This window comes from Canis aureus, chromosome 18, assembly GCF_053574225.1.
Source record: "Canis aureus isolate CA01 chromosome 18, VMU_Caureus_v.1.0, whole genome shotgun sequence".
Classification (NCBI taxonomy): Eukaryota; Metazoa; Chordata; class Mammalia; order Carnivora; family Canidae; genus Canis; species Canis aureus.
Genome location: NC_135628.1, coordinates 5,827,220 through 5,851,402, shown reverse-complemented (window position 1 = coordinate 5,851,402; position 24,183 = coordinate 5,827,220). Strand labels below are relative to the sequence as shown.

General features: G+C 37.3%; 1 protein-coding gene across 19 annotated transcripts in view; it reads right to left on the bottom strand.

The window, feature by feature from the left end:
* Positions 1 to 24,183, bottom strand: part of TFEC (transcription factor EC) — a 221,842-nt gene that overhangs the window by 139,382 nt on the left and 58,277 nt on the right. For 17 of the 19 annotated variants that reach the window (XM_077856038.1, XM_077856042.1, XM_077856046.1 and 14 more), the window contains one exon: positions 20,555 to 20,651. The exons of the other annotated variants lie outside the window; for them this stretch is intronic. The gene's annotated coding sequence lies outside the window, so the exon portion shown is untranslated. The remainder of the gene's footprint in view (positions 1 to 20,554; positions 20,652 to 24,183) is intronic. 19 annotated transcript variants of the gene reach the window in all.

Below are 24,183 nucleotides of genomic sequence, written 5' to 3'. Positions count from 1 at the left end.
CCGTCCATGGAGCCTTTGCAAAAGCTGTTTCCTCTCCCCAGAATTTCCTTCTCTCTCATTTTGACTAGGCTGGCTCTTGATACATACTCCATATTCATGTCCCTGCTAAAAAATCATTAAACAGTAAGGCCTTTTCTGCCTAACCCAAAGCATCATGGGCATCACCTGGGAATATGTTGAAAAGACAGACTTTCACGGTTCACCCAAGATCCACTGAATTCAAACCTGTAGTTCAACAATATCCCAAGGTATTCTCAAGCACACTACAATTTGAGAAGCACTGATTTTATAGTCTGATAGAAATTTCATACCAATTCCGCACATAATTGTCTTCCTGGCTCTTAACCACACCTAAAATACTCTCTACCTTCTTATATTCTTACATCCCTGTTCTATGAGGGTAAAATCTTTTTGTCTTTTTGTCTGTATCCCAAGTTCCTAAATGCATCCTTGGTGTACAGTTGGAACACAGTGAGTGTTTACTGAATGAAAGCACGGGATGGGAAGAGGAATGCTTCACTGATTTTGATTGAAGACATACCATTTCCCTATTTCCTTAACTGTCAGAGTTACCCTGTCTTTGAAGTTTTACTGTTGAATACAAAAACAAGAATTAGTAGACTAATAGATTAATATCACAGTCCAAGACATCATGTGTAAATAGTATCTGTGGTTGCAATAATAAGTCCTATCCAATAATCTTCTGAAGAATAACCAGTATTGGCATATATAAAAATAAAAGTATGTTCCTAAAAAAAGTTAAACATATAATTACCATATGAGCCAGTCATTCCACTCCTAGGTGTGTACTCAAGAGAACCGAAAACAGGCATTCAAACAAAAATCTGGACATGAATATTAATAGCAGCATTGCTCATTATGGCCAATTAAGTGGAAGCAGCCCAAATGGATAAATAAATGTTTTGCATACATACGATGGAATACTATTTGGCTGTACAAAGGAATGACATAGATGAACCTGGAAAGTATGTTAATTAAAAGAAGCCAGACACAAAAAAAAAGCCACATACTGCCTAATTCCATTTATGTGAAATGTCCAGAATAGGCTAATGCCTACAGAGAAAAAGTGGATTAGTAGTGGTCAGGGGCTAGAGGAAGGGAGGAATGGGCGATGCCTGCCTAATGGGTAACGGTTTATTTTTAGGGTGATGAAAATGTTCTGGAATTAGTAGTGGTAATGGTTGCATATTATGGTGAATGCACCAGAAGTCGCTAAACTGTACACTTCAAAGTGGCTAAAATGGTGAATTTTATGTTATATGAATTTCACCTCAAAAAGTAAATAAAGAGTAAATGATCATTTTACATATAGCACCATTCTCGACTTGCTATCAATACATTTTGTGTTACAGGCTCACTATTTCTGGGTCAGAGTTCTAAATTATTAATGTCAGGTGGTGATTATCTCTGTCAGACAGAGATAAGGCAGGGAAATAAGGTATAAGAAATGAATCTGGGATTTGCCTAAGCCAGGACCCAGATTTCTTTGATTCTTGGTTAAAAGCCCTGATTGGCCCAAAAGGTCAAATGGAAAGGAAAAAGCAGTCAAGACTAAATCAGTGAAATAAAAAATTCATTAAAATTTAGCTATTGGGAGGAAAGAAAATAACCTTCCTTTCTTCCACTAAAGATAAAATTGACAACCTCATTTTCAGAACAGGTAACAGATGTACAGCTATAGGTAGGTGCCCAGAATTTCTTCTCTACAGGGAAACGTTGGAAATAAATTTAGGAGGAGCCTTCAGACACACCGAAGCCACTGAAGTTGTAATTGTTGTTACAATTACAAGGGTTTATTAAAGATCATCAGGAAACTCGGCGTTAAAAAAAGTGTTTGCACTTTACGCCTTTGCTGTTAATTACATGTTGCTGTGACTAAGCACTTCAAAAGTGACTTTTATGAACTGTGCTATTATTTAATTTAATAAGAACTTCTTATAAAGTCACAGGTTAACAAAAGTTCATTAGTAAGTTAAATGTTTGAAACTCACAAAGCATTTCCCCACAGAACAATGTCAACCATGGTGGCTGCGCTCTATGTCCGCAGGGTCCAAGGCACCAGGTCATCCGGAACACCCACCAACCGTACTAAAGAACACAACACACATATACAGCGATTTCCATGGAAAATTCATTCAGCATTCTGAGACCAGCCCGTCCCTCCACTGTATTCCAGATGCTCATTCATTCATTCATCTTTTGATCACTCATTCAACAAGCATTGGCAGTGCCAGGCCCTCTGACAAATTGCCTCCCTTTCCACCTGCCAGGTAGCGGGCTTTCTTCAGCTTGGAATAAGTACCCTGTGGTGTAGCTTATAAACTCCATCATGGTGGGGCCTCTGTAGGGGCAGAAGATGAGGTTCCAGGGAGAGAAAACATAATGAGGGTGGGGGCCCAGTAAAACAGGGTGATGGAATGGGAAGGGTCCCTCAGGCAGGCCACCTATCCACCTCGCCCCATTCACCGCACCATAGCCGACACTGGGTTTTCCCTAGACAACCCCTGGCAGAGGATACCAAGAAGGTCAAGATTCATGGTGCCTTTTCCTGCTCCACCCTTCCACAGGGCGGTGACCAGGATTGGGAAATGCCAGGAACAGTGTTAAAACCAAACAAGCGTGAGGACTGAGACCTAAAATGTACTTCCTTCCCATGTTCCTTCCTTCCCTTCTCTTACCTGACAGACCAAAAAAGAATAAAGGAGAAGGAAAAACATTTATGGATGTATAGCCATGGGTGTGAATGCCAAAGATCAGGAACTGTACGAAACAAAAACAGGGATTTTCTTGCAACCGCTGAACTCTTTCAAGAATCACGTTACCGACTAACAAAGATCACCACCTAGTGGCCCCAGCAGGATAATTGCACTTGAACAAAGTGCAGTGAAATTCAAATCTGTTGAGTGGGGTTGGGCCTTCATTCCTCCTGGTTTATAATTCTAAATTGTCCCTAAGGCATTTTATTTACAGTTACCATTATTTTAATCTGCACAATGAACCGTCTACTTTGTCACATTTCGAGTTGCTCTCCTTTCATTACAGGCCCTAAGCCCCTCTGCATCTTGACTGAAGCCAATTCCTTTAAATGTCATTTTTGTCATCCCACTTCCCTATTCAAAGCTCGAATGCTTAGGTGGACCCCGTTGTGATCTTTAACAAGCCTGGTCTCACCTGCATAACCCCACACTCTACTTAGCACACATATTGCCTGTGCATTAGGCTGTTTTCCTCAGTGCTGCTTCGCCACTCCCAGATCTCAAACACAACCACCCTTTTACCCACCTTTCAGTCCTCTGGGCCAATTCCAAGTCCACCTTTCTCTCAGTTTTCCCCTACTGTTTCTGCCAAGCTCCCTTCTTTTTTTTCTCTACTTTCTTACATTCATGGTTATTGCCACGGAGTTTACTATTTTGTTTTCTAATTGTTTTACGTGTGTTATGCCTGCAAAGGAAGTCTCATGGCTTCGATATGCCTTCCACAAACCTCAGCATAATATGAGAGTGCAAAAATGTAAATGGCTGACCTAGAAAGGGATGGTGGTCTGGTGGTGGGGGACAAGGGGAGATGGGGGAATGCAGAATGGGGTGAGATCGCTGGAGTTATATTCTATGCATGGAAAAAAACTAATTCTATCCACCTTTGTCATGTAAAATAGTAGTGACATATTACATAGAAAAGTACCCCCCAAAACACGAGGATACATTTAAATACATTTCAAAATATACAATTTAATCAGAGAAGTTTGCCGTGGAATATAGTTGCTCTGGGTGCAGGCAGTGAGAGCAGCTCCCTTCACAGATGCAAAGCAGGGAAACACAGGAGGAAAAGCAAGTTTGTTAAGCAGGTAAGGAAATGTTCACTTGCATTCTAGAGTAAGACAAGGTTTCATTTCTCGGACAGCAGCAGAAAACCTGCTCCAAGGATGAGAATTACAGACACAGGAGGAGTGGCACACTTGGAAATGACAGGACCAAGAGAAAGTTCTCTGCACTCCAACTCTGGCAGACAATTCAACCAACTTCGAATGTGAACAGAAATATTTTACCCCCAAAATGTGAATAATAAAACAAATAAAATATTAAACAATCTACTCAAATGAAGAAGTCTGCAGAATAAGTAATGTGAACTTGAAAAATCTCATTAAGTGACACCAGAATTCTATTTCTAGTGCAACTGCAAGTAGTTTTATAACTAGGCCTCCAGTAAAATAATTAGACTATTTTAAGGGGTAGCAGCTGATTCTATCTTGAGGAGAGAAAAAAAAAATGCTTCTCCTATGTAAATTTCCCCCCAATTCCTCAAACTGACATTTCAAAGATATCACAGAAGGACAATTACTTGTATGCTGTATATATTGCTGTTTTACCACAAAAGAGGAATACATATGCAAGGCATCATGCAAGATACTGTAGAGGGAAACAGAATAAAATGCCAGAGAACCTGTCCTCAAGGGTCTTCCTGGAATAAGAAGGCCAACATATATTCAATAAATAGTAAATAATTTCATGATAGGTTTTAAGTATGTATACCACATATTGTGCATAAAGTCTATATTTTCACTCCTCAACAAATATTAAAGGTCCACAGGTGGCAAGATGCAATACTAGGCATTTGGGGAGTAAAAAATAAAACAGCTACTCAATTGACTCTCAGGAGCAGTACGTCTAATAAGAAATGTATGGCAGGTACAGTAAAATGGGGATAAGAGATTACTTGATAGAAGAGATAGACAGTGATTTGTCTTGATGTATATGTATAGTTCAAATATGCAGGGTTGAGGGATATTCAAGTATTTCAGGCAGAGGTTTTATCATGTGCAAAGGCACAGAGCTGGTAAATCTAGGATAGCTATAAGAACATTAATTTCTGTCACTGAGAAATATAGAAAATGTGACATGAAACAGTGAGGAAGGAAATGGGAAAGCTAGATTGGAACTAGAATATGGAAGTCATTCAAGTCTTGGCTGAGGAATTTGGCTTCTCTAGCAAACAAGAAGTCATTGAAATTTTGAGCAGCTCAGTGATACACTCATCATTATGCTTTGGGGCAAGTAACCAGATGACAATTCATGTAATGGCCTTGAATGTGGAAGCATTGGGGAATCCATTTAGAAGCTATATTACTCTACTTTAAGGAAAAAGTAAAGGTGGTGGTATGTATCATAGTGATCGGGACAAAATGGAAAAGGTAATTTCAAGAGATCCTACAGAGACAAAATTGATGGAGATTTGGTTGAATCGATGAAATATGAAGGGTCACTGAAAGAATGAACTCAAAGATGATGCCATGTAAAGAAACTAAGAATAAAAGAGAAGTAAGACTGGTCTTTATAGAGTTGACTACTTCATCAAGACATATTTTTCAGCTTGAAGTGCCTTCCAAGAGGAAATATCCATTTGGGAATTATAATATAGGACAATTGAGATTAGAGCTAAAGGTGTAGATTTGGAAACCATCTAGAATGATTGTATAAGAAGTGAATAAACCGAAATCTCAGAGCTTGTACAGATGGCAACAAGGGAAACCAGTTTGATATCACAGTTTTTTGGCTAGGAGCAGTTAGCTGTCCGTGTCCTCACCCTACCTTTAGCACTATTGCAAGATGTTGGAAGGTGAGAGATTTACACATTACAGAAATTAAACCAAGCGGTACAAAAAAACTCCCCCAAAAGACTGTTATAGGAAACTTACAGAAAACAAGACAATGAGAAAAAAAAAAAAAAAGAAGCTTAAAATATATAGCCCCAGAATGACAAAAGGATGTATCTTATGAATTAGAAATTGGGATGCACTAAAAAATGAAAAAAAATCAATTTTGACTAACGAAATAAACATAAGAGACCATCCTAAGATGCAGAAACAAAAATGTGATTGAAATAGAAGGACAAAAATAGGAAATAAGTAATTAAGTGAACAACTAAGAGATTCATAAAGACAAAAAAAGGAGAGGGGAATGAAATGATCAAATAATTAATAAATGAAGTTTCCTAGATTAATTTCCGAATTTGGAAATTAATTTCCAGATTGAGAAGGTCATCAAGTAACTAGCCTAAGGAATGACAAAAATCACACTATCAAGAAATTTTAGTGAAAAAGGAACGTAAGATCAGAACTTGAGATGGAATTGATACTAGTAACCTGGGAAGCTAGAACACAATGGAGATAAGCCTTCAAAATTTGAGGGAAAATGACTTTTGGTTTAGAATTCTTTACCAGCTTAATTATTAGGTAGATGTGAGGGTGGGGAAAAAATCTCACAAATATGAGAAATCTTGAAATTTCATTTCCCTTGCATATTCATTTGATCCACTACTGAATAATGTATGTCAATTGTGACTATAAACAAAAACAGAAAGGAAATGGAAATCAAAAAACTAAAAACTGGGACTCCAACAGAGGAGAAGACCAAGGACACCCAAAGGATCACTATGTCCTGGGTCTACACAGCAACTAGTCCAGAATGGAGCAAGAGAACAGAGAACTCCTGAAAGGAGAATTCTTGAGACAGAGGGGAAGGAGGAGTGTTTCTGTGTAGAGAAGTAGTAATATTAGGAGTTTGGAACAGTTCAGATGGAAAGTTTTATCTGTTTTAAATATTGCTATCAGATTTTTTATGTTAGGTTCCTGGCTTATTGTTCTTTGTTTTAATATCAACTTTTTTGCGAGGTTTTATTTTAGATGGAGCTCTTGAAAATGGTTCATCTCTGGTTTTTTAATCCAATGTAATAATCTCTGCTTTTAGTAGGTGAGAGTAATCTTCCCAATCAATAATGTTGAGGCACAAATGTTTAAAAAAATTTTAATCAATTACTCTCAATTCTTGCAGATCAATAACAAGTAATTCATGCATAAGCGCCATTCTGATGACCATACTTTGAGTAGTACTGGCCTACAGTTTTAGTTTAGCTTTGATTTATAAAAATAAAAATTAGAGGGGTGCCTGGGTGGCATAGTTGGTTGAGCAACAGACTCTTGGTTTCAGCTCAGGTCTCGATCTTAGGGTCGTGAGATGAAACTCCACATCAGGCTCTATGCTTAGCACAAAGTCCGCTTGAGACTCTCTCTCCTTCTCCCTTCCCTTCCTCCCCGTTGCTCACTCCTTTTCTCTCTTTCTGTCTTTAAAATAAATTAAAAAATAATGAAATTATTTGTTTCATACAGCCAATAAATAGATCTATTGACATTTATTATTTCTTGTTCATTGTTTCATGTAATGGCACCAGTTTTACTCTTGATGAATAAGTTTTTTAAAAATAATTGTATTTCTAAAAATAGATTTATTTTTTACCCTGACCTTAGAGTAATAGTTTAGCTAGGTATAAAATTTTAGGTTGTAATTATTTCCCTTCACTACTCCATTATCTGCGGGCCTCTGTTGTTGTTGATGAGAACACTTCAATTATCTAATTCTCACCCCTTTTAAGATAATCATTCTTTTCTCTCTACTAGCAAATTAACAAATATTTCTGCTTCATATATGATGTTCTGTTTGATATGAATTTAACTTGGTTTATCTCCCTAGATATAGGGAGTATAACTTCACACTAGTATGCTCACAAATTCAGTTTTATTGACTGTTTTGAATTTTACTTCAGAGCACATTTAGTTTGTGCTTTAGAGAAGCTATACATCCTTTGGCTTACTTCTTTTTTTAGTAGTTCATCTATTGGTCTTTGGGGGTTAGGTGGTTGCTGGCTTTGGTTTTAAATTTAGAAAAGCCTTATAGGGATCCCTGGGTGGCTCAGTGGCTTAGCAACTTCCTTTGACCCAGGGCATGATCCTGGAGTCCCGGGATCAAGTCCCGTGTTGGCCTCCCGGCATGGAGCCTGCTTCTCCCTCCTCCTGTGTCTCTGCCTCTCTCTCTCTCTCTATCAAAAATAAATAAATAAATAAATAAATAAATAAATAAATAAATAAATAAATCTTTAAAAAAAAAAAAGAAAAGCCTTATAAACTCAAAGACTATACAAATATTCAGATTGGTAAAACACACACACACACACACACACAAGTAACTTGACAAAGTGTTATTTAAAGGCAAGTAGTTAAGAGTAATACAGCAGCAGTGTGTGAGTGTGACTGGGCCAAAGAGGGCAACGTAGATAAGCTGTACACTAATAGGATGTATAATGTAGAGGAAGAATTGTTACTGAGAGATACAAGGGAAACACCTATTTGTATTTTCTTTCTCATATATTGATTTACATTGGCACAACATATTTCAATAAGCATACAGAGAATATTCAATATCACCTGTGTATTAAGAGTTATATAATTAATTTCTAATACTCACCAACAAAGTGGTAAAAGAACAAGATATAGAACACTAATCTTTTTATATGGTGTTTCTCTTGTTACCTTTCTGGTTCATAATATTCTTACATTTTAATACTTTCTAAAGCTATTTCTCAGCCAAATTGGGAAGAAGCAGAGGCTACTGCAATTCCCCCAGATGTCTTTTCCTGATGCACTTTTTCCTCTTTGATGGTGGCTCCCTGCTACCTTCAACACCAAGTACTCTCATTGCCCTCACATTATAATGTTAATGAGTCAATATATTTGTCTGAATTCATATCTATATTATCATACTTCTGCCACCAGAAATGCAAGAACACACACACACACACACACACACACACACATTTGTTTGGCAAACTCCTTTCTGCTCATTTACAAATCTGAGTTTAAAAGATATGTAAATTTCCAGGTAACTGTTCTGAGCTTTTATCAAACTTTTACAAGACAGAAGCAAATAGAAGGATTATAAAGAACTTTGCTATGAAAAGTGTGTATAGTCTAGTCTATATGTTAATTTACAGAAAACTCCCTCCCCTAATTTAGAAGACAGGAATGGAAAATCATGCAGAAGGAAAAAGACATTTGAATCCCAGAATGCAATCATAAATTTCTGTTATCAGTCTAATATTCTATATGTTAGGATCTTTGTTGTCCATCTCATATTTCATACAATAAAAATTTTCCCCAAAGCACTTGAAACTGTCAGGATTGGTTGGGCAACCTTATCTAGTCTCACACAGCTCTCAGAAGAATCAAGTGTCTGTCACTTCACAATTCTTCATAATCATAAAACAATCACCAAGTCTTCTCTAAGTCTTCATTTCTTCATGCAGAGTTTTCTCAGTTCCTCATAAAGCACAGGTTATAATTAGATATCTTCTGAAATATTACCCTCCATAAGAATTATTGAAGTGCCAGAAACAGAATATAATACCCCAGACATAAAATGACCAGTCTAATTGTGGTGGAAATGTACCTCTTTCTCATTCTGTGTACCATGTCTATTAGTCTAACTGCTATTAGTATTTTGTTATTACTCTCTCTCCCTCTTTCCTCTCTTTTTCTTGCCCCCCCCTTTTTCTCTCCTCTGCAACATCACATGGTTGATTTATACTGAGTTCTAGTTAGAAAAGATCAAAGACTTGAGATTTAAAAATAATAGCAACCTGGATTGAAGTTTGGACTCTACCACTTACTAGCTTAGGTTAATCTGTCCTTAAATTTCTTTCTTCCTTTCTTTCTTTCTTTCTTTCTTTCTTTCTTTCTTTCTTTCTTTCTTTCTTTCTTTCTTTTTTCTTTCTTTCTTTCTTTCTTTTCTTTTCTTTTCTTTTCTTTTCTTTTCTTTTCTTTTCTTTTCTTTTCTTTTCTTTTCTTTTCTTTTCTTTTCTTTTCTTTTTTTCACATCCAGAATAGAAGTTTCTTGAAGGCAGGGATTTCTTCGTGTTTTGTTCATTGTTACATCCCACTACTTAAAATAGCTATTAGCAGAGGCAGGCACATAATAAATATTAGTTGCATAAATCAGTGAATATTTATAAAATGAGAATGGTAACTGAAGTTTGTTGTGAATATCAAATGAAGTAACATATGCAATTTATCATTTTCATAGAGTGATAACTATGACTCCATTTAGGCCATATTTCCAACCAATTAATAGACAGCTCCACCTATAAACCACAGACACATCAGGTTAAACTTTTGTAGAACTGTTCATTGAGAGCTAACCTCCAGTTCTGCTGTTTTTCCTTATTTCTCAAAGATGTCGTTTCATTTTCTTTCCTTCTGGCAAGACTTTGCCTAAATTAATATTTCCCAAAATACAGTATAAACACTAATTTAACTATATGACATGATTATATGGTTGAATTTTCCTTTTACATTAATAGAATTTATATTAATGTGCATTAATTAAAAAATTATACCCAGGAAATTAAGAGCCACAATCTCATTTATGGTATGGCTTATGCGCAGCATATTTTTTTTAAAGATCGATTTATTTATTCATGAGAGACACAGACTGAGAGAGAGAGAGGGACATAGGCAGAGGGAGAAGCAGGCTCCTCAGAGGGAGGCCGATGCGGGACTCGATCCCCGATCCCGGGATCATGACCTGAGCCGAAAGCAGGCACCCAACCGCTGAGCCACCCAAGCATCCCGCAGCATATTTTTAAAATAAGTTTATTTATAAGTAGGCTTATTTATTAAATATGCAATATAGACGATAAACAGATACGGTCATGCTTTTATACCATCTGAAATTGGGTCAATATGCCTCAATAAGTCATCTGCATCCTTATGTAAATAATTAATAAATATCTTGGACAGGATAAAAGGAAAAACAAGGCACAAAGATGAGCCAGGATGGACTTCCTTCTGGGGTAATATGAACCCATTAATCAAGACTGGCCTGCTAATCAGTTATAATTAATTAATGATATTGTCATCCAGAGCATAGATCTTTACTGTGGTCACAGAGATAACATGAAAATATATATCTAGGGACGCCTGGGTGGCTCAGTCCATGAAGTATCCACTTTCAGCTCAGGTCATGACCTTGGAGTCCTGGGATTGAGCCCTGCATTGGGCTCCTTGCCCAGCGGGGAGTCTGCTTTTCCCTCTATGTGTGTGCACTTGCTCGCTCTCTCTCTCTCTCTCTCTGTCTCCCAAATAAATGAATAAAATCTTTTAAAAAGCAAATACATATCTAGACTAAATTCTTCATTTACCAGCCTAGTAAATTTACATCTTATTACAAAAACAAGTGTAACCATATTGTTTTATATTATCTTTACTAATTGCAGACAAAATATTGCCTCATAGAAACGGTCTTCAAAAATAAAAAGGGAAAAAAGGAAAGATTTGAATTAACAATGTTTACTTTTTTTATATTTAAGCATATTTTTCTAGAGAACATGAGAGTGCTTAAAAAACTGTTTCCTTAAATATCTTGCTTCCTCTACCTTTTGTATCATTTCATTACCCGTAGTCTGCTAAGCAATGGTAAAAATTAAGAGGAGCCTCTGATCTAGAAAGACCCACTGCAAATGATGATTTACAGTATTTACTACCCTTGAGATGCTAACACATATTGAATGTAAAGTGGCTTCCAAATTTCTTTACATAGAAATAAATGGTAGATTCCAGGTACTTAATTATTGTTTGTAATCATATCAGGTTATTATATTCCAGTTTATGCTCCAAAGTAGAGAGTATTTGATTGAAAGATGGGAATGATTGCCTTTTTTTTTTTTTTTTTTTGAAAGTAGTGCTGTTCCCTCTAGATCTAGGTGGTGTTCTATCTCGACATGCACACCAGGTGGTGAGACGTTGTTTTTAAAAGTTAGTGCCTACAGTTGACCTATGGGTCCAAAAACTGTACATAATCAAAATTCCTCATGGAAATCCCTTCCATCGACCATAAGCTGTATTTTGTACACAACATTGTTTAAAAATACCATCTCTCAATGTTTTCTTAAGGATTTGAACAAATGCTGCTCTTTGGTTGTGCTCCAGATGAAGCACATGGCCATTTAGGTAGGTACACGCTGAATAAATATACAAATGCAAGAAAGATCAAAGCTCTATATTCAGGAGCTACTCAGAATATAGCAATTTTAAGTACAGCTTTTGAAAAACTGAATGTGCTTAAGGGTCAAAATGTAACAAGTTAATATTTACTGCCTGATAAAGGACATTTTCAAGTAAAAGTGGCCTTTTTTTCCTCTGAGTTCATGGCAGGAGAGAACACAGTCGGTACTACTGGCAGTTTGGTGCCCCTGCCTTGGGTCATGAGAAGGCACCGGCAGTTTTACTCTCCGTCGTTTTTGCACCATCAGTACGAACATCAAAACTGTGAAAATAGCAAATAACATCTAACTATTAATCACAAAATAATTTTGATATTGTAGGCCTCCTGAAAGGGTCTTGGAGATGCCCTGGGGGTTGTGGAATAGTCTGAGAACTCTAACATTTAGTCAACGCTTAAACAAACTATGGAATATTAATAGCCAAAAAAAGGTGAGAATTCTTTTCTCAAAATGGCAAAATATCTCCAAATTTTATCGAGAATATTTATATAATGAATATTTACATAGAAATGTAATCGATCTAATATATGCCAATTTTAAATCACTTTTATTTTTGTCTTTTATCTCACTCCTTATTTGTCCTTTTTCCAGGACAATGCCAATTTTATAGCTTTGCCGAGTTACTTTTTAAATTTTTCCTCAAAATAGCTTTCTCCTAATTGGGTGACAAAGTCATTAATACAGTACTTTAAAGAGAAATAAATTTATGCAATACCAGCTATCATAAACTTTAAAGACTTGCAGTCCTTTTAAGTTTTTGTTGATTTTAAAAACTTATACAGTGATGATTTATATAGTGATTAATAGTGATTTAATTTTCGTTTACATCACAATGCCTTATTTTTAAATTCCTGGTAACAAAAAATGCAAACAGGTCTTATTTAGAAAGCAGAAAAGCAAATCTTTCCTTTACTAGAAAAGTTTTTGCTAAAAAATGTTTTCTGGGAAATGTAACATACTTTAATTAAAGACTTTCATGCCACTCTTTTTGATGTCTCTCAAATTCATCCTTTTCTTTCCTGCCTGAACTGTACTTTGAAAAAATTGGGAGAAAATTTTAGATTTCTCTCTTTTTTAAGATTTTACTCATTTATTTGAGAGAGAGTGTGTGTGAGTGACAGAGAGAGCACAGAGGGAAATGGAGAGGGAGACACAGCCTCCCCACCGAGCAGGGAGCCCGACCTGAGGCTCGATCTCAGGACCCTGAGATTGCTTCCCAAGCTGAAGGCAGATGCTTAACCGACTGAGCCACCCAGGTGCCCCTGGATTTTCATCTCTTTATTTCTCATTTTCTTGTGTTACTTGCCAGGGCTTTACCTAGGCTACTGTATGTAGTAAGTGCTAACTAAAACCTTATGGACAGCAGTTTATTAGATGCCTAAGACACCTTTAAGATTTAAAAACAATGTTTGGGAAGTAGAATATCATTGAATTCATAGTACATATAAAAGAGAATAGGTCTTGAAAGCTAATAATGCAAAAAACAACCAAAAAAAAAGAAAAAAATAGATCGACACAAGCTCCTAATGTGTAGCTCCCTTTTCTGTCCTAATTGACAGAAAAAGCCTACAAATCAAGCCAAAATCGAGCAGGTCAGAAGAACCAGAGGAAAAGCGTAAGCTGAGAATAACTACCATCCTAGATCTTTGTAGAAAATTCTACACGCTAAGGATGTCAACATGAATGTGTCTAGTTTATGAAAAAGAACATCTAAGAACAAAGGCTGCATACATTAAAGAGAAATAAAATTACTATAAAAGACTGAGTCCGGTAAATGATCTATGTAAGTTAAGAAACTTCGATGAAATAGTTGAAAACCTATCAGCTAGAACGACAGTTTTATTCTTTATCATATGTAAAGCAGAGAGTCTATGCTTGACTTCGGTTCTATGCTGAAATGAAAAAGAAAATAAGATAAAAAAGGAGGAGGGAAGGAAAAACCCGCTGCCTCTAAATCAATTAATTGAACACAAATTGAATCACCTCTTACAAGTTAATCAGAAACATGGCCATGTGCAGAAATGGCCTGTCTTCCATCTCAACTCAAGTTCAAACTGTTCCCTGTAGGTCTGACATTATTTTCACACATTTGACAATTAATCTTACACATCAAGAGGAAATGTGATTATTTGTGAATCCCTATTTGGGAAGAAAAAATATTATGAGAAAACTTGGAGATCAGTAAGATTGTGAGCATCACCATATAAAAAACTAATCGGTCCTTTTTTTTTTGTCTCTTATTTTTGATATCTCCATTAAATAGATGGACATAAATATTTTCTTTATCTGTACATGTCTTTCAAACGTGGTCACGTTGGTGGAAAACAAAAGGAATGTCGTAGCCTCATGGTGGGGTGGCACAAATGCACCAACCCGTACCTGAAGTATTAAACAATATTATAATACTGGTCTTTGAAACCAAAATAAATGTCTTATTTATTAAGCGTCGGGCAAACCTCTTCAGCTTCTGTTCAAATACGTTACACATTTGAATAATGCCAGTCTCTGTAGGATTGATATTGGACTATGAATATTTGACCTAGAATGTCATTAACAACTTATACATTTTAAAATCACGTTTTGAAATGCGGCAAAACTAAGATTGTAGTGAATTTAATTTCAAAGTCATGCTAGCCCTCCTTTTATGCTGTATGTGGTAATCCTTGATTTTTTGCACTGATGCTAAATGTTAATGAACAGAGCCACCGTGTACCATTTCACCTGGAGCAATGAAAACATTAAAATCTCTTTAGAAGCCTGAATAAAACTTTATTTTATAAATATAATCCATGTTAAAGCTCCACCGTCTCGCTGTACTTTTGAAATAAGGGCACATGGAAAATATGGAAGCGTTTCCTTTGAGATGGCTAACTAAAGCTACAAAATGAGCACTGCACGGCATTTCCAAGGAACACGGTTCAAAAGTTGTACGATTACTACTAAGGTTGTTTTATTCTCTACCACATTTGGAACAGGAAGTCTGTGTTGTTCTTGAAGAATTCTGAAAAGCAATGTCACAGTCTGATGACCTCTTCTCCTCATTAAAACGTTCCCAAAGACAGCGCTCTGCATGATGTTTTGTAGCTTCAGCAGCCATGAACTAATTTGTACCTCTTATTTTGATCATGCACTGGTGAAAGCACCAAACAATATTTTTCTTTAAACACAGAGAGGTCTTTCAACAGCTCAGCATGCACTTCTACCCTCTTTTTAATCTTGGAGCACCTATTTATTTGCTCTTTTCACCACTAAATCTTCTTTGCTCCTTTCTGCCCCCTGCAAAGCGGCTAGTTAAAAATCTTCAGTGTTTTTTCTTCATAGGCTTAAACCATTAAAAGGGTATTACCATAAAAACAGAGATGAGGGCTTATAGATATAGCACGGGGGGGGGGGGGGGTGGAATTTGCATTTCTAATTTTTAATCCAATTAAACTAAAATAATATTTATTTAGTTACTGCCTTTCTATAATGTGCACGATCACTAAAACTAACATGAAAAAAATGGCTTTAGAAAATTAGTTTTTAGGGTTCTCTGCAAAGGCTGATTGGTTCCTCACAGTAAATAAAGGAAGGCTTTACCTAAAGCTCATTAGTATGTATGTGACTTGTTTATTTTGCATACCCGTACACTTTCTTTGGTTCGGTTACAGCAGTCTTTTCTATATGTTTCTCCATATATTCCTGTATCTTGCAATTACCGTATGCATCGCAGGGAGCTGTGGTTAAGCCATGCATTTAATTTACTCAGGAAAAAAAAGCGGGGATGGAGAGACCCAAATTAAATGATGTTGTTAAAGGACGCAAATTCAGCGGCAGCAATATTTTTGAGCTTTATTAATGAAAACAAGTCCAAATAACTTAATAATTCAAATTATTGTCTTAAAAAGTATATTAATTTGAGTAACATAAAACTCAAATATGCAAAACTGCTAACAACTGAATAAATTATAGCAGAGTTCATCAAGCCAGCGGTTTGGCTGTAAATAGAGCATGCTGCTAGGATTACAGATCTAGTGGAGGCAAAATCTACAATTATATACTGATAAATGGATTCTTTTTTCATCATGAAAGATTTATTCCTTCAAATGTAATTACTGAACACATTGGATTTCTCTTAAACATATCAAAGATAATAATGTAAACCTTTCACTATTAATGAATCATAGCATATTTCCAAACTCAATAGACGTTTGAATATTAATATTAAGTTATTTAAAATGTTGACTCATTGACGTTCAGGTTTTCAAATATCAATTTATTCTTGAGTACTGTTTTACATAAATATGCAATTCATCCAAATAGTTTTTCAAATTGTTTATAAAACTAAACATTTGTATGAAAATAAATGAAATACTAAAAAAAAGTATTGTTTCCAATGATATGGTCAACATTTAATTTTAGTGACATTTAAAAAATAATTTTGTTCAACTAAAATTAATCGGATCAATGTTATCAGAATAATTTTTGTGAGTTTTTAAGTCACCACACCTAATTAATTGATCCCTCTCTCTATTCCAGATTGCTTCCTAATGAATATTTTTCATTGCGGTATCCATGCCAGTGGCAAACTGGAATGTGTATGTTGTTAATTCCAGGCACTATTTCTCCAAATTTAATCAATTTTGCTGTTTAGAATTATTTTATACATTTGTCTTTGGCTAACTTAATCTTAAAACTTACATGTCCTGTTGTGTCTCTGCTGTGTCGTAAGCATTTTTTTCATAAATATGTAATTCATAGTGACCAGCAATTGTCATGAACTGTCTTGATGATCTTCTCCCTCCAAGATAAAAGACTCACCAAGGTGTTTTGTCTTTTAAAATAATTTTTAAGAGATCTTCTGAGATATTCAATGTATAGTTGTATTTATGTTTCTGGGTTTCTGGGTTTAAGAGGTTCAGTTTGAGACTTTGGGAACGCCTACCCACAGGCTTCACAATCCTCAGGGGAAATAAACACACACAGCACCAGCTCTTGGGGTGGGGTGGGGGGGGTTCCCTAGCTTGGTCAAGGGACGCTTTTAAGCTTTGTGTAATAAAGCCAGAGACCTGAATATCCACATAGGTCATGTCACAGACTGTCTGGTGAGTTTGAGCCTTTATTTGTTTGACTCTTAACTTTCTCACCTTTAAATTGAGCTTAGTAATATTTTTCTGCAGGGTTACTAAGCTGATTAGAAATGATGTATGTAAAGGATATGGTAACTGTAGATGCTAACCGGTAGGTGCTAGCTGTTGACATTTGGGCTGGGTTCCCCCAAACATTAAGAATTGCATCAACAGTGGGATCTACTAGGAGGATGTCAGAATGAATGGCAAGAAACTTGGATTCTTTCCTCAGGTCACAAGTCTCCCACCTTCCTGAGCATCATTGAACAAACTCTGAACTAAATAACTAGGACATTTTTATGAGCAGTCGGTTTAGATGATAGTTGTGAAAACCCTCTCACAAGTGTCAAACAGTATAAAAAGCGAACATAATACTATACAAATAGGGTTTTAGATTTTCAGGCTAGAAACAAACAAACATTTGTTTAACCCCTCACCTTACTTGTGAAAGAAGAGATTCAGACAGGTTTTCCCATGATTACATCACTAGCCAAATACAATATCCATTTGTTCTATGTAAATCTACCTCTCCAAGGTTGATAGTGAGATATATCTCCCTCTACGTGCTGGATGTATTGAATTAAAATCCAACAAGTCAAGCAAGATGGGCCATTATATGTAGAATGAGTTCAAAACAGCACAGTTAAAATCAGATTTAAAACATATATGATATTTTATTTTCAGAGAAAATATACTGATTTTCGTACGGGAGGGAAATACCATGTGATTTTTTTTTTTTTTTTTTTTTTTTTTTTTTTTTTTTTTTTAAAGCATAACGTTTTCTGAAAGTTGGGATCCCACCTGGGCGCAGTTTCGTGTTCCATTCTGAGTTTTGTCCACTAGATGTCTCCAGTACGTCATAGAGAAGCTCTGATCTCAGATGGGGCCTTGTTAGAATCTGCATCTACTGTTTCTTTTTGAAGTGAGTTCCTGAGATACCTCGTCAAATGATTTTTATTCCTGCATTCATTTCATCCTCAAAATTAACAAGCTACTAATCTACAGAGAAATGTAATCATTTAAAGTTTTTTTTTTGTCTGAGACAGAGTATAACTTTGCCAATTTAAGAAGCAATTAAAGAACATGTATATCTTCCTTCTGAAATGCATTTAAGAAATCAAAGACCTGAAACAAGTTCAAAATCCTCAGAGAAAAAGTTCAGAGCCTTGAAAAGGAGGATTCTTAACACAACTTTTAATTGTATTGCTTTCAAAGAGTGAATAGCATTTACAACAAAATAGTTCAGGAAACTTTGGTAGCAGCAGGAGCCTTGTTTAATTTGGACTTTAATAAATTAAAGAAAAAAAGCAAAAGCCTGAACAGTCACCCAAAGCGTCCCCTCCTAACTCACACAAAAACCTCCGTAACAAAGGCTACGAGACTGAAATACAATAATAATTGCAACGTGGGGATGTTCAATTAGAACTAGGCTTGCAAAAAATGCTCTTTTCTCCCCCCCCAAAAGCCCAGTGAGCCCATATTACAGGAGGCTTCTGCCTCTGACTGAAACATAACACCCTCTGGGGCTGCTGTGGCAGATTGCTGCACTGGAGGGCCGAGAATCTACTCTTCTAAAGCAATTCAATAAGGATTCCTACAAGGTGTCTCAAAATGGAAGCACTCAGGCAGCGTGTTCCTGCCTCGCAGGGCAAGAGGTAAAAAGTTCAGCCTGTGAAGTGGAGCAGTTTCTGCCCCGGAGCAAGAGAGAAAAAAAGTACAAGAGCGTTCTGATGAATTATCTCTTACTCAGAGCTAACACGGGCTTCCCAGGAACAATGGCCAAGTATAACCAGAGTTGACAGCCTCCATTCTCTGCCCAGCACTCCATCCTGCACAGTGTCGGAACAATGGGCCCTTCTCACCGCTTCCCAGCCCGTCCCCAGCCTTTCAACAAACCTTCATTCAAGAGCCACTTCTTGATCGTGCTTTCTTTGATTAAAGCTCACCTCTCATCCCTTTAGTATTTTATTGTTATTATTTATGGAGTACGCTGAAAATGGAGGTAACGTCCAAAAAAAAGTCAAAACCATGGAGCCCTGAATGCATTTCATTAATGATCAAGGGTAGGAAAGTCAACCGAATCATAAGAAAACAATTTAGGGATAAACTATGGGATCCTGGGAAGAACTACCATGGTAGTTACACCGCACATCATATTTGTGCCTTGCAAAAACAGGTTTATAGAGGAGTGGGAGCTTGAACTAAATCGAAGGAATTCAAGGAACAAAGAAGGGAGGAAAAGGAGAGACCAGAGGAGAAATCACCAAGTGAGAGAACATAGATACAAAAATGACCATCACAGAGGCAGAAAACAGAGAAGCGAGCTGGACTGGGCACCCAGAGACACTTGAACAGAAACAGACATATGTCCAATGGGCTGGACCGTAGAGGTTCCGGTTTAAAAAGCAAAGGGGAGCCATTATAGTGTCTTATGCTAGTGTCTTACGTTCTAGAAATACAGTCAGCAAATTAGATTGCTAAGACAGGGGTGGGAAAGTTTACCAAGGGACGTGAAGCACTCACTGTCAGGAAACACATTAAAACAATCTGGGCTTTTGGTCATAAGGGCCAAGACCAAGGGATGGGTTGTTGAATATAGAAAAAAAAGGCAAATCTGAGAAAGAAAGCTTGAGGGAAAAAAAGAGATCTATTAAATAAAAGTGTGACGTAGACAGGAAGAAAACCTACTCTTGGTTTAAATCCTACAATTTAACGTTCTTCACCAAAGAGTTGAGCCAATTTAATCTGTATTTTCTGTTTAGCGTTGCAGAGAATGAGCAACACATTCAGTATATGTGCCCTAGGTCAGTAACTTCATCCCATAAGGAGACATTTTATGTCCCAAAACACTATCATCTCAGCATCTTTGAGAAAGGCTAGAATGAGGAGTATATCCCCCCAAAATGACCTGAATTTCTGTAGAAGAATTTCTGTATATCTTTTATAAAATTTCAAGGTATTATATCATTTAGAAGAATAATAACTAAAGAATATATACACAATATAAATGAAGCAATGACACGTTGGCAGTGTACTACGGTGGCATACAACTACTATTTTATTTTAGTCAATTAGTCAATTAGTATTTGAAATGTTTTGCCTAAAAGGATAGGGTAATCCACACACCCAGGCTTGGAGGCAAAATGATATGCCAGGTGAAAGCCATTCTTCAATTTCTCTCTTGCCATTTCTGACCTTCACCAGACTCTCCACACTCTGGAGGCCACAGCGGTACAGTCTTTTCATCTTTCAACACATGCTTATGGGGCAGCCCTAACGCGCTAGCACCATGCTATCCACGAGAGAATGTTGAACATGACACAATCTGTGCCCTCAGAGTATTTGAATCTAGTGTCCTTTCTGGGCTGTCACCAAATTTCCCCCACAACCCAGATATCAGCCACTTATTTATAAAACAATTATTCTTAATAAAGTACCAAGCCCTGTAGGACACTTGGAAAAACAAGCAAGCAAACAAGCACCTCTCTTACGTGGTCAATCCACTGTGGAAATTTATAATAAATAAAGTGTAACAATACCTCAGGAGAAGGATTTATATTAAATGCTGATTAAGGAAGTGCTGTAGGAGTTGTTCAGGAGTTTACCGGAAGGATATGTCGGTTAGGCAGGATGTGGCTAGAAAAAATAAAAATTAACAGGCTAATTGCTATTTCCAAACTTAAATTCCTTGAGTAGTTTTCAATATCTAGAGCCATGAAAGGGAGCTGGAGCAGTTCAAACCATTATATTTTCATCCTTATGTTAATGTAATGAATAAAAAACTTTCCATATTTTAATAAGTTTTAGGAGCTAAGTAAAAAAAAAAAAAAAAGTTTCTGTAACAACATTCCCCTGCAACAAGCTATTGAGCTCCTCAAGTTATGACCAATCTCTTTAACGATCATCTAAATGAACAAGTTCACTAGCCTAAAAACACGTTCAGTACAACTGGACAAAAGATACAAGAGACAAAGAGAGTCTCTGTGTATATATACATGTGTATTTAGAGTGTTTTGCTTTATTGATTTTGCTTTATTTTTTTAAGATTATTTATTTATGAGAGAGAGCACAGAGCTAGTGAGAGAGAACCCGATTGGGGGGTGGGTGGGTGCAGAGGGAGAGGGAGAAGCAGGCCCCTGGCTGAGCAAGGAGCTTGACGTAGGACTCTGTCCCAGGGTCCTGGGATCATGACCTGAGCCAAAGGCAGACGTTTAACCTGACTGAGCCACCCAGGTACCACCCCTTGCTTTGTTTTTCTTTCAGTCAGATCCCTCAGAGAAGTATTAGCATCCAAGGACTACACAAGCACCAGGGAAATCAAACACGGTTGGGTTGATTACTTGTCACAACCAGGGAGACCATATCCCATGAGGAACTACAGAGCACCTCGGTTCAAGGGTGCTGCAGGGAGCTGGTTATAGGAGCTGGGATTGTATTAGGTGATTTTTAGGGAGGATACGAAGAACCATCCCAGCACCAGGTAGGATGTTATCAGAAAGCGTAAGTAATCCAGTGGTAGGATACCAATTTTCTAGGCATCAGGAAAAACACAGTGAGTCTAAAGCTATAATTGGTAAACAGGCAGCAGTCACTCCTGCCAGCCAGGAGAGGAAGGTGCTCGCTCATTTTCGTGATTTTGTGCTGGGTTTTGTCCTTGTCTTTCTATTGTGATCAGAGGGCTTAGGGAAAGCAGAACACCATGGCGTAGTCGTTGGTGTCAGGCCAGAGACCAGCTGACCAACGTCAGAGTTGCTCTTTCTCTTTCTCAAGTACAATCTTCTGCAATGAAGACTGTCCATACTGCAAGAAAAATGTAAATCTTCAGAAAGAATTCTTCACAACCCATTATCAATGAGAATCTGCTATGAATTCTGTTGGTCTCTGGGAATGTTTGCTTTAGCAGTAAACTGGGAAAGCTGGAAACAAAAGGTAAGGATCATATTGGAAGTGGTGGATTTCTAAGAATACTGGTAAGACTAGAAGTAGTGATACCTTTTAGGGAACCCCCTCCCCATTTTTCTGATTGTGCTTCCACACTTTGCTGGGCCCTATCAGCTACAATTACACTACCTGACCCTGTGCCACAATGAAGTGGACAGGAGTGGACACTTGATCCCAGCTGGACCAATCAGATCTCCCCACCCAGAAACTTGGAACTGGGATTTTGGAGAAGCCAAATAAATGCTGCGTGCAGCTTGAATTGTCTTAGGTTAACCCAGGAGCTCTGTAGATGCTATTTTTTTATGTGGCTTAGGATTGCAGGAGGCCCGGCAATGGAGAGAGGATGAGTCAGAACTACAGAGAGAAGCAGAGATGCAAACAGAAGGAGGGTCCTCACAATTTTCTCTTCCTGAGGTCCAGCTCCATTCCTACCCTCAAGTTCCCTGTCTCTTTATAATACATTTTCTATTTTCATTAAAATCAGCTCAAACATATGTCTATTATTTAGATAAATAAAGCCCCTCTTAACTAAGAATAACAGATAATTTAATGCCAAGTATAAGGGCAGCACAGACCACTGACTGTCACCCAGTATTTGTTCTTTTCTCTTTTTTTTTTTCTTTTATAAAATCTCCCCTGGATTTTAGCTGGGTCCATGGCTATGAAGTGAAAGACTAAATTCCCCAGGTTCCTTTGCAGCTAGCTGTAGAGATATGACTGAGTTCAGCCTCATGGGAGATGAGTGGATGTGATGCATGTAACTTTATGGCTATCTCTTTTAGATAAGCAGCTGCCCTGAACTAGCTTCTTTTCTCACATGGTGACCACTGCAACAACTGCCTTGGACGAGAAACAGAAATAAATTTCTGATAACCAAGCCAACCCACCAACCAAGGAGAAAACCAGTCTCCACCAATGGATAGAGAGGTTGCCATAACAGACCTCCAGAGAAAACTCTGAGCTAGCTGAGCAGAGGATATATGAGGTAGTAATTCTCATTTCCCAATGAAAAGCTGACTGTCCATGTAATGTGACACTGAAGTAGTTGGTTAAATTCCCACATGCAGTCTCTGAATTCAAATGACATTCTCACCAAAGGTGACAATGTTTTAGGAGAATCCTTTTCTGAGTGTGAGAATTTCAAAACCTGAAGGCTCCTCTTTATGATAATCAATGAAGAACAACATGAAAGAGAAAAAAATATCAGTCTAGAGTTGCCCAGCTGGAAGCAGACACAGAAAACATGTTTAATGAACTGAAATTGCTGAAGTCTAAATCAAGAAATGAATCGATGTCTTGCCAAATTGAAACGTGTACATCACCCCTTGCTGTGTACGTTCTTGATGCTTCTGTTAGGGAACTGTGCGATCTTGACCATTGAAATGAGATCTGGGAGTAGTCAGAGAAGTGGGGAAACCCACCTTCCACATTCTTCCAACATATTATCTCTGTCTCTACCCTTCCTACAAACATATCACAATGCCTCTAATTATAAACTTTCACAGAGGATTCTGGAGAAGGACAAAGCCCAGAGAAAACTAGGGATGAAGGACTCTGAGACACTCTTCCGTACCCTGGTATTTTGTAGACATTTTCTGATTCACTGATAAGGTCAACACCTCAGCACAAAAAACTTCATGAATACCATTCATGGGGGTATTCGGATTACTAAATTTGGGTCTACTGGCCCCAATGGCCCAGTGGTTGGGAGCCGCCTTTGGCCCGGGGTATGATCCTGGAGACCCGAGATCGAGTCCCATGTCGGGCTCCCTGCATGGAGCCTGCTTCTCCCTCTGTCTGTGTCTCTGCCTCTCTCTCTCTTTCTGTGTCTGTCTTGAATAAATAAATAAAATCTTAATAAATAAATAAATAAATAAATAAATAAATAAATAAATAAATAAATAAATAAATAAATTTGGGTCTGCTAAAGGCATGAAGAAAAAGTTATGAGGCTTTAGCAAATGTAATCATGTTAAATGAAATTGGCAAGCAATCTACCAAAATTTATAGGACTGTGTGATGATGATGTGATGTCAGGTTGGCTAAGCTATGGTGTTCAGTCATTTGTTCAAACATCAGTCTAGATGTCTCTATGAGGGTACATTTTATTATTTTTTTTATTTTTTTTTTATTTTTTTATTTTTTATGATAGTCACAGAGAGAGAGAGAGAGAGGCAGAGACACAGGCAGAGGGAGAAGCAGGCTCCATGCACCGGGAGCCCGATGT